Genomic DNA, 11,120 nt, shown 5'->3' on the forward strand with positions numbered 1-11,120 from the left:
CTCTATCCACCTGTGCAGCAACCTTCAGGGTACAATGGACCTGCACTCCCAGATTTCTCTGCCCATCAACTTTTCCCAAGGCTCTTCCGTTCATTGTATAATTCGCTCTGGGAATTAGTCTTGCCTAAATGCATCACCTCACATTTGTCTGGATTCGAACCATCTGCCACTTTTCCACCCAACTCTCCAGTCTATCTTTATCCTCCTGTATTCTCTGACAGTCCCTTATGCTTTCTGCTACTCCACCAATCTTCGTCATCTGCAAACTTGCTGATCATACCAACAGCGCCCTCTTCCAGATCATTTATGTATATTAAAAACAATAGTGGCCCCAACGCTGACCCCTGTGGAACACCACTGGTCACCTTTCTCCATTTCGAGAAACTCCCTTCAACTACTACTCTGTCTCCTGTTGCTCAACCAGTTCTTTACCCACCTAGCTAGAACACCCTGCACACCATGTGACTTCACTTTCTCCATTAGTCTACCATGGGGAACCTTACCAAATGCCTTACTAAAGTCCATGTATATGACATCAACAGCCCTTCCTTCATCTATCAATTTGGTCACTTCATCGAAGAAGTCTATTAAGTTGGTAAGGCATGATCTCCCCCGCACAAAACCACTGATAAGCTCATTCTTTTCTAAATATAAATAGATCCTATCCCTCAGTATCCTCGCCAGCAACTTTCCCACCACTGACGTCAGACTCACTCGTCTGTAGTTACCTAGAATATCCCTGCTACCCTTCTTGTACAGGGGGACAACATGAGCAACCCTCCAGTCCTCCAGTACCTCACCTGTATTTAAGGATGCCACAAAGATATCTGTCAGGGCCCCAGCTATTTCCTCTCTTGCCTCCCTCAGCAACCTGGGATAAATCCCATCAGGTCCTGGGGATTTGTCCACCTTAATAACCTCTAGCCTACCCAACACATCTTCCGTATATGTCAACGTGATCCAGACTAATCAATCTTCTATCTCTAACCTCAACATTCATCATGTTCCTCTCCTCAGTGAACACTGATGCAAAGTAATCATTCAGAATCTCACCCATTCTCTCAGGTTCAACATACAGCCTTCCTTCGTTATCCTTTAGTGGACCAATCCTTTCTTTAGTTACCTGCTTGCTTCTTATATAAGAATAAAATGCTTTGAGATTCTCCTTAATTCTGCTCGCTAAAGCTATTTCATGACCCCTTTTAGCCCGCTTGATTCTTCGTTTAAGACTTGTCCTACTCCAATATTCTTCCAGGGCCCGTTCTGTTCTTAGCTGCCTGGACCTTATGTATGCTTCCCTTTTCCTCTTCACTAGTCATACAATTTCTCCTGTCATCCACAGTTCATGAATCTTGCCCTTCTTATCCTTTGGCTTCAACGGGCCATGCCTATCCTGCACTACCTTTAACCTACCTTTGAAAGCCTCCCACGTCTCAAATGTGGACATCCCTTCAAATAGTTGTGTCCAATCCACATTTCTGAGCTCCTGCCTAATTTTGATATAATTGGCCTTGGCCCAGTTGAGTACTCTTCCCTTAGGACCACTCTCTTCTTTATCTATGAGTATTCTAAATCTTATAGAATTGTGGTCACTGTTCCCAAAGAAATCCCCCACTGCAACTTCTACCACCTGGCTTGGCTTGTTCCCCAGTACCATGTCCAATATGGCCCCTTCCCTCATTGGACTATTGACAAACTACTCAAGAAAACTCTCCTGGACGCTTCTTACAAATTCTACCCAATCCAGACCTCTGACGTTTAGTGTATCCCAGTCAATGTTGGGAAAATTAAAATCTCCCATCACCACTACCCTATTGCCTCTACATCTTCCCATAATCTGTTTACCTATTTGTTCTTCTACCTCACCCTCACTGTTGGGAGGCCTGTAATACAGCCCCAACAGTGTAACTGCACCCTTCTTATTTCTTAGCTCCACCCATAATGCCTCACTACCCAAGACTGCCATAATGTCCTCCTTTAACACAGGCGTGATGTCGTCCTTGACCAGCAATGCAACTCCACCCCCCCCTTTTACTTCCCTCCCTGTCCTGTCTGAAGTGTCTATATCCTTGAACATTTAATTGCCAATCATCATGCCCTTCCTTCAAACAAATTTCTGTGATTGCAATAATGTCATGCTCCCAGGCACCAATCCAAGCCCTAAGTTCATCTGCCTTACACACTGTACCCCTTGCATTAAAGGAGATGCAGTTCAGGCCACAGTTTTTTTGCGCTCATCTGCTTTCTGCCTCCTATTCCCTTTATTAATGCTATCTTCATAATTCTTACAGTCTCCACCTCGCTGCCTACTTGTTTTCTCTTCTGGTTCCCAGACCCCTGCCACATTAGTTTAAAACCTCCCCAACAGCAGTAGCAAAAACTCCCCCAAGGAAATTGGTTCCGGTCTGGTTCAGATGTAGACCGTCCATTTTGTAATAGTCCAATCTTCCCCAGAACCGATCCCAATGTCCAACAAATCTGAACCCCTCCTTCCTACACCATTTCTCAAGCCACGTGTTCATCCTGCCAATTTTTTTCATTTCTACGCTGGCTAGCACGTGAGACTGGTAGTAATCCCGAGATCACTACCTTTGAGGTCTTTCCCTTTAACTTCTGTCCTAGCTCCCTGAATTCTTCTTTCAGAACCTCATCTCGTTTTCTACTTATATTGTTGTTGCCTATATGCACCAAGACAACTGGCTGTTCACCCTCCCCTTTTAGAATGCTCTGCAGCCGATCCTTGACATCCCTGACCTGAGCACCTGGGAGGCAATATACCATCCTTGAGTCCTGTTTTCGGCCACAGACCACCTATCTACTCCCCTCACAATAGAATCCCCTATGACAATGGCCTACGAGTCTTTTTCCTGCCCTTCTGAACAATAAAAGCTAACACACTGTATGCCTTCTTAACAATCCTATCAACCTGGGTGGCAACTTTCAAGGATCTATGTACCTGGACACCGAGATTTCTCTGCTCATCTACACAACCAAGAATCTTACCATTAGCCCAGTACTCTGTATTCATGTTACTCCTTCCAATGTGAATCACCTCAAACCTCTCCACATTAAACTCCATTGTCCACCTCTCAGCCAAGCTCTGCAGCTGATCTATGTCTCTTTGTAACCTACAACATCCTTCGTCACTGTCCACAACTCTACCGACCTTAGTGTCATCCGCAAATTTACTAACCCAAACTTCTACGCCCTCATCCAGGTTATTTATAAAAATGATAAACAACGGCGGACTCAAAACAGATCCTTACGGTACCCCACTAGTAACTGAATTCCAGGCTGAATATTTTCCATCGAGCACCATCATGTCTTCTTTCAGCTAGCCAATTTCTGATCCAAACCGCTAAATTACTCTCAATCCTATGCCTCTGTATTTTGGGAATAGCCTACCATGGGGAATATTATCAATGCCTTACTGAAATCCATGTACACCATAACAATGCTTTACCCTCATCCACCTGTTTGGTCACCTTCAAAAAAAACTCAATAAGGTTTGTGTGGCATGACCTATCTTTCACAAAACCGTGTTGATTATCCCTAATCAATTTATTCCTTTCTAGATTATTATAAATCCTATCTCTTATAACTCTTTCCAACATTTTACCTACAATTGAAGTAAGGCTCACAGGAGTATAATTTCCAGGGTTGTCTCTACTCCCCTCCTTGAACAAGGGAACAACATCCTCCAGTTTTCTGGCACTATTCTTGTATACAATGGTGATATAAAGATCAAAGATAAAGGCTCTGCAATCTCTTCCCTGGAGTCCCAAAGAATCCTGGGATAACTCTCAACTGGCCCAGGGGACTTATCTATTTCCACACTTTCCAGAATTGCTCGCACTTCTTCCTTATGAACCGCAATCCCATCTAGTCTAGTAACCTGTATCTCAGTATTCTCCTCGACCACATTGTCTTTTTCTAGAGTGAATACTGATGAAAAATATTCATTTAGCACTTCCCTATCTCTTCTCACTCCATGCACAACTTTCCATTACTATGCTTGATTGGCCCTAATCTTACTCTAGTCATTCTTTTATTCCTGATATACCTATAAAAAGCCTTAGGGTTTTCCTTGCTCCTATCTTGATTCCTTGATCCTTGATTCTTGGGCGGCACGATGGCACAGTGGTTAGCACTGCTGCCTCACAGCGCCAGAGACCCGGGTTCAACTCCTGACTCTGGCGACTGACTGTGTGGAGTTTGCACATTCTCCCCGTGTCTGCGTGGGTTTCCTCTGGGTGCTCCGGTTTCCTCTCTCAGTCCAAAGATGTGCAGGTCAGGCGAATTGGCCATGCTAAATTGCCCGTAGTGTTAGGTAAAGGGGTAAATGTAGGGAAATGGGTGGGTTGCGCTTCAGTGGGTCGGTGTCGACCTTGTTGGGCCGAAGGGCCTGTTTCCACACTAAGTAATCTAATCTAATCTATCTGCCAATGACTTCTCATGTCCCCTCCTGGCTCTTCTTAGGTCTTTCCTGGCTAACTTGTAACTCTCAAGTGCCCTAACTGAGCTATCACATCTCATCCTGACATGAGCCTTCTTTTTCCTCTTGACAAGAGATTCAACTTCCTTAGTAAACCGCAGCTCCTGTGCTTGACAACTTCTTCCCTGCCTGACAGGTACATACTTGTCAAGGATCTGCAGTAGCTTGTCTTTGAATAAGTTTCACATTTCAACTGTGCCATCCCCTGCAGTTTCCTTTCCCATCCTACGCATCCTAAATCTTGCATAATTGCATTGTAAATGCCTTCCCCCCCAGCTATAAATTTTGCCCTGCAGTATATACATATCCCTTTCCATCACTAAAGTAATTGTGGTCACTATCACCAAAGTGCTCACCTACCTCCAAATTTAACACCTGGCCCGGTTCATTATCCAGTACCAAATCGAACGTGGCCTCACTCCTTGTTGGCCTGTCTACATACTGTGTCAGGATTAGTGGTGCGGGAAGAGCACAGCAGTTCAGGCAGCATCCAAGGAGCTTTGAAATCGACGTTTCGGGCAAAAGCACTTCATCAGGAATAAAGGCAGTGAGCCTGAAGCATGAAGAGGTAAACTAGGGGAGAGTGGGGGTGGGGAGAGAGTAGCACAGAGTACAATGGGTGAGTGGGGGAGGAGATGAAGGTGATAGGTCAGGGAGGAGAGGGTGGAGTGGACAGGTGGAAAAGGAGCTAGGCAGATCGGACAATTCCGGACAGGTCATGGGGACAGTGCTGAGCTGGAAGTTTGAAACTAGGATGAGGTGGGGGAAGGGGAAATGAGGAAGCTGTTGAAGTCCACATTGATGCCCTGGGGTTGAAGTGTTCCGAGGCGGAAGATGAGGCGTTCTTCCTCCAGGCATCTGGTGGTGAGGGAGCGGCGGTGAAGGAGGCCCAGGACCTCCATGTCCTCGGCAGAGTGGGAGGGGGAGTTGAAATGCTGGGCCACGGGGCGGTGAGGTTGATTGGTGCGGGTGTCCCAGAGATGTTCCCTAAAGCGCTCTGCGAGGAGGCGCCCAGTCTCCCCAATGTCGAGGAGACCGCATCGGGAGCAACGGAAACAATAAATGATATTAGTGGATGTGCAAGTAAAACTTTGATGGATGTGGAAGGCTCCTTTAGGGCCTTGGATAGAGGTGAGGGAGGAGGTGTGGGTGCAGGTTTTACGGTTCCCGTGGTGGCAGGGGAAAGTGCCAGGATGGGAGGGTGGGTTGTAGGGGGGCGTGGACCTGACCAGGTAGTCACGGAGGGAACGGTCTTTGCGGAAGGCGGAAAGGGGTGGGGAGGGAAATATATCCCTGGTGGTGGGGTATGTTTGGAGGTGACGGAAATGTCGGTGGATGATTTGGTTTATGCGAAGGTTGATAGGGTGGAAGGTGAGCACCAGGGGCGTCCTGTCCTTGTTACGGTTGGAAGGGTGGGGTCTGAGGGCGGAGGTGCGGGATGTAGATGAGATGCGTTGGAGGGCATCTTTAACCACGTGGGAAGGGAAATTACAGTCTCTAAAGAAGGAGGCCATCTGGTTTGTTCTGTGGTGGAACTGGTCCTCCTGGGAGCAGATCCGGCGGAGGTGGAGGAATTGGGAATACGGAATGGCATTTTTGCAAGAGGTAGGGTGGGAAGAGGTGTAATCCAGGTAGCTGTGGGAGTCGGTGGGTTTGTAAAAAATGTCAGTGTCAAGTCGGTCGTCACTAGTGGAGATGGAGAGGTCCAGGAAGGGGAGGGAGGTGTCAGAGATGGTCCAGGTAAATTTAAGGTCAGGGTGGAATGTGTTGGTGAAGTTGATGAATTGCTCAACCTCCTCGCGGGAGCACGAGGTGGCGCCAATGCAGTCATCAATGTAGCGGGGGAAGAGGTGGGGAGTGGTGCCGGTGTAATTACGGAAGATCAACTGTTCTACGTAGCCAACAAAGTGACAGGCATAGCTGGGGCCCATACGTATGCCCATAGCTACCCCTTTGGTCTGGAGGAAGTGGGAGGATTCAAAGGAGAAATTGTTAAGGGTGAGGACCAGTTCGGCTAAACGAATGAGAGTGTCGGTGGAAGGGTACTGTTGGGGACGTCTGGAGAGGAAAAAATGGAGGGCTTGGAGGCCCTGGTCATGGCGGATGGAGGTGTAGAGGGATTGGATATCCATGGTGAAGATGAGGCGTTGGGGGCCGGGGAAATGGAAGTCTTGGAGGAGGTGGAGGGCGTGGGTGGTGTCATGAATGTATGTGGGGAGTTCCTGGACTAGGGGGGATAGGACAGTGTCAAGGTAGGTAGAGATGAGTTCAGTGGGGCAGGAGCATGCTGAGACAATGGGTCGGCCAAAATGGTCAGGCTAGTGGATCTTGGGAAGGAGGTAGAACCGGGCAGTGCGGGGTTCCCGGACTATGAGGTTGGAAGCTGTGGGTGGGAGATCTCCTGAGGTGATGAGGTTCTGTATGGTCTGGAAGATGATGGTTTGGTGATGAGGGGTGGGGTCATGGTCGAGGGGGCAGTAGGAAGAGGTGTCCTCGAGTTGACGTTTGGCTTCAGCGGTGTAGAGGTCAGTGCGCCAGACTACCACTGCGCCCCTTTATCCGCTGGCTTGATGGTGAGGTTGGGATTGGAGCAGAGGGCTGTGCGTTGTGAGGGTGAGAGGTTGGAGTGGGGGAGGGGGGTAGACAGGTTGAGGCGGTTAATGTCCTGGCGGCAGTTGGAAATGAAGAGGTCGAGGGCAGGTAATAGGCCAGCGTGGGGTGTCCAGGTGGATGCAGTGTGTTGGAGGTGGGCGAAGGGGTCCTCGGAAGATGGGCAGGAGTCCTGATTGTGAAAGTCAGCTCGGAGGCGGAGGCGACGGAAGAATTGTTCGACGTCACGGCGTGTATTAAATTCATTGATGCGTGGACGGAGGGGGATGAAGGTGAGTCCTTTGCTGAGGACTGATCGTTCATCCTCAGTGAGGGGGAGGTCTGGGGGCATAGTGAAAACTCGGCAGGGCTGGGAGCTGGGATCTGGGACCTTCGCATAAACCAAATCATCCGCCGTCATTTCCGCCACCTCCAAACATACCCCACCACCAGGGATATATTTCCCTCCCCACCCCTTTCCACCTTCCGCAAAGACCGTTCCCTCCGTGACTACCTGGTCAGGTCCACGCCCCCCTACAACCCACTCTCCCATCCTGGTACTTTCCCCTGTCACCGCAGGAACTGTAAAACCTGCGCCCACACCTCCTCCCTCACCTCTACCCAAGGCCCTAAAGGAGCCTTCCACATCCATCAAAGTTTTACTTGCACATCCACTAATATCATTTATTGTATACGTTGCTCCCGATGCGGTCTCCTCTACATTGGGGAGACTGGGCGCCTCCTCGCAGAGCGCTTTAGGGAACATCTCTGGGACACCCGCACCAATCAACCACACCGCCCCGTGGCCCAGCATTTCAACTCCCCTTCCCACTCTGCCGAGGACATGGAGGTCCTGGGCCTCCTTCACCGCCGCTCCCTCACCACCAGATGCCTGGAGGAAGAACGCCTCATCTTCCGCCTCGGAACACTTCAACCCCAGGGCATCAATGTGGACTTCAACAGCTTCCTCATTTCCCCTTCCCCCACCTCATCCTAGTTTCAAACTTCCAGCTCAGCACTGTCCCCATGACTTGTCCGGACTTGTCCGACCCGCCTAGCTCCTTTTCCACTTATCCACTCCACCCTCTCCTCCCTGACCTATCACCTTCATCTCCTCCCCCACTCACCCATTGTACTCTATGCTACTCTCTCCCCACCCCCACCCTCCCCTAGTTTATCTCTTCATGCTTCAGGCTCACTGCCTTTATTCCTGATGAAGAGCTTTTGCCCGAAACGTCGATTTCAAAGCTCCTTGGATGCTGCCTGAACTGCTGTGCTCTTCCAGCACCACTAATCCAGAATCTGGTTTCCAGCATCTGCAGTCATTGTTTTTACCTTTTTTCTACATACTGTGTCAGGAAACCCTCCTGCACACTTTGGACAATACCTGACCCATCTAAAGTACTTGAACTATAGTATCCTTAGTCAATATTTGGAAAGTTAAAGTCTCCCATAACAACTACCCTGTCACTCTTGCTCCTATCGAGGATCATCTTTGCTATCCTATCCTTTACATCTCTGGAACTATTTGGAAGCCTATAGAAAACTCCCAACAGGGTAACCTCTCCTTTCCCATTTCTAATTTCAGCCCATACTACCTCAGTAGATGAGTCCTCAAATGTCCTTTCTGCAACCGTAACACTGTCCTTGACAAACAGTGCCCCCCCCACCCCCAATACCATTTTCTTACTGAAACATCTAAATCCCTGCAATAGCTATTTCTGTCCCTGCTCTACCCATGTCTCTGAAATGGTCACAACATTGAAATCCCAGGTACCAAGCCATGCTGCAAGTTCACTCACCTTCTTCCAAATGCTCCTGGTGTTGAAATAGACACACTACAAACTAACTTCTTGCTTGCCGGTGCCTTCTTGCGATCTTGAAATGTTAGTTCTGACTTCATTACTCTCAACCCCCTGTATACTTGAGCTACAATTTTGGTTCCCATCTCCCTGCTGAATTAGTTTAAACCTGCCTGAAGAGCATTAACAAATCTCCACCCCCCAGGATATTGGTACTCCTCTGGTTCAGGTGATGACCATCCTGTTCCATCTACTCCAGAATGAGCCCCAATTATCCAGGAATCCAAAACCCTCCGTCCTGTAGCCATATGTTCAACTCCTCTCTCCCAATTCCTCAACTCGCTAGCATGTGGCACAGGCAACAAACAGGAGACAACAACTCTGTTTGTTCTAGCTCTAAGTTTCTAGCTCCCTGAATTTCTGCCTTGAATTCCTATCTTTCTTCCTACCTATGTCGCTGGTGCCTATGTAGACCATGACTTGGGGCTGCTCACCCTCCATATCAAGGATCCCGAAACCACGATCAGAGACATCACGAACCCTGGCATCTGGGAGGCAATGCACCACTCATGAGTCTCTCTCATTCCCACAGAACCTCCTATCTGTCCCCCTAACTATGGAGTTAGTGAATAATGCTCTGCTCCTCTTCCCCCTTTCCTTCGGAGCAACAGGGACAGACTCTGTGCCAGAGGCCTATGCCCCATTGGTTACCCCTGGTAAGTTGACCCCCCCCCCAACAGTATCCAAAACAGTAAACTTGTTGTTGAGGGGCACAGCCACAGGGCATCCCTGCACTGCCTGCCAGTTCCCTTTATATCCCCTGACAGTAACCCATCTACCTTCTTCTTTTACCTGAGGTGTGACTACCTCCCTGTAACTCTTCTCAATGCTTGTCTTCATTGGTCAGTGCATTGAGTATAGGAATTGGGACACCATGTTGCAGCTGTACAGAACATTGGTGAGGCCACTTTTAGAATACTGTATGCAGTTCTGGTCTGTCTGCTCTCGGAAAGGTTTGTTAAACTTGAAAGGGTTAGAAAAGATTTACAAGGGTGTTGCTGGCATTGGAGGATTTAAGCTCTCGGGGGAGGCTGAATTAAGTGGGGCATTTCCTTATTGACGTTAGTAAAATCATGAGGGGCATGGATAGGGTGAATAATTACAGTCTTTTTCTCAGGGTAGGGGAGTCCAAAACTAGAGGGTGTAGGTTTAAGATGAGAAGGGAAAGATTTAAAAAGGACCAAAGGGACAACTTTTTCATGCGGAGGGTGGTACATGTATGGAACCAGCTGCCAGTGAAGGTGGTGATGGTGGGTATAATTGCAATATTTAAAAAGCATCTGGATGTGTACATGAATAGAAAGGGTTTAGAGGGATACGGACAAATGCTACCAAATGAGACTCCCAAATCAGTTTAAGATATTGGGTCGGTGTGGATGAATTGGACTGAAGGGTCTATTTCCATGCTGTATAACTATAATAGGGAAAGATAGTTACTCTGAAGTTCCACCTCATTGTAACAATCAATAACAAGTATAAGTACAGGTAAAATGAAACCAAACACAGCCTAGTCATCCAGAGAGTGTCTGCCACAGTGTTGACCCATCTGAGCGTAGCCAGAAGGAGACAGTTGAGATTTCCCAGGAGGTTTCTCAGTTGGCAGACATCAGCAGCAGCAATGTAAAAGTTGCAGAGGCTTCAGCAGGATTCAGCAAGGAAGCCCTGGAAAGGAGCAAGACTAACAATAGGGATAAAGTGGTGCAGAGATGGTGAGAACTCACTGGGGGAGCAGCAGACACTGAAATCTTCATCAGGAGCCAGATATCGCAGGGAAACAGACATGTGATTGGCTGTGTGTAAAACAGCAAGGAGAGATGTGGCCTTTATTCTTGATCAGTCATTGTCTCTGAAGGGAGATGAGCTGGTTCCCCTTATAATAAAGGCAAAATTCTGCAGATGTTGGAAATCTGAAACAAACACAGAATACTGGAAAAACTCAGAGGTCTGACCATACCTGTGGAGAGAAAAACAGAGGTAATGTTTCAGGTTTGGTATCATTTTCAGAACTGCAGAAGCTGATTCTTCTAGGTGATTCCAACACCAGGATTTGGAGGGACAAAAACCTCTGGAACGGTTGATTGGCAAAGGAGACATAGAGGAAGCAAACATCAACAGAGACTTCTGCCTGAGGAGATGTCTAGAACATGACCTATCGCCACAAACACCCTATTTTG

Source organism: Chiloscyllium plagiosum, unplaced genomic scaffold (genome assembly GCF_037043375.1).
Source record: "Chiloscyllium plagiosum isolate Xiang-an unplaced genomic scaffold, Cpla_swu_hap1 HiC_scaffold_9, whole genome shotgun sequence".
NCBI lineage: Eukaryota > Metazoa > Chordata > Chondrichthyes > Orectolobiformes > Hemiscylliidae > Chiloscyllium > Chiloscyllium plagiosum.